Genomic DNA, 712 nt, shown 5'->3' on the forward strand with positions numbered 1-712 from the left:
TTGGCTCGTTTACACCCCTAAAAGTAACCATGCTTATTCAGAATAATCATAATAATAATAATAAAACACAGAACAAATAATTTTCATACAAACAAAAAACTGAAAAAAAGCAATCTCTTCCCTACCAATGTTACAATTTGTAGATAAACAGATAGATAAGAAAAGCAGGAGTTTGAAAAGATATTTAAGATTTTGAAAGGTCAGCGGACCTTCTAAATATGCTTTACAATAAAAGGCACCGAAGGCGATGCAAAGCTCCAAATCAAATAAAAAAATCAAAAGAAAAGTTCGCATGGCCAGCTAAATCCTCAGACTTGTCCTTCTGAAATCTCAGACGCGCATGATATATATAGTCCATTGGTGATCTTTCCAGCAAATACATTACATACCTAGAACAGGACACTGCTTTCTGGCGTGTTCAGGAATCAGTTTCACCAGCATCTCCATGGGAACTCCTTTCAACTCTGCTCACCCCGTCACCATGTGTTAAAATTTTACTTCAAAACAAACAATTGGGGTATAATTAATTAATGATGGTATGGATCAATTACCATGGGGCTTGAAGTTGAAGAGAGGTGGAAGGAACCTTCCATTTGGCAAGCGGGTGTTTGGATCTCGAAGCTCATCAAAGAAAGGGTGGATTAATGCTTCCAACTGCAGCAACCGTTGTCTCATTGAAAAATGATACTTGGTTTGATGGGAACATTGATAA

The 712-nt window shown here is 37.1% G+C and overlaps 1 long non-coding RNA gene across 1 annotated transcript; it reads right to left on the minus strand.

The window, feature by feature from the left end:
* Positions 1 to 100: 100 nt before the first annotated feature.
* LOC110032947 lies at positions 101 to 680 on the minus strand. Its single transcript, XR_002294902.1, has 2 exons — positions 552 to 680; positions 101 to 464 (listed from the first exon to the last, which is right to left on the minus strand). It is a non-coding gene; the product is annotated as an uncharacterized LOC110032947 (long non-coding RNA).
* Between the last annotated feature and the right edge of the window lie 32 nt (positions 681 to 712).

This window comes from Phalaenopsis equestris, unplaced genomic scaffold (assembly GCF_001263595.1).
Source record: "Phalaenopsis equestris unplaced genomic scaffold, ASM126359v1 Scaffold001069, whole genome shotgun sequence".
Classification (NCBI taxonomy): Eukaryota; Viridiplantae; Streptophyta; class Magnoliopsida; order Asparagales; family Orchidaceae; genus Phalaenopsis; species Phalaenopsis equestris.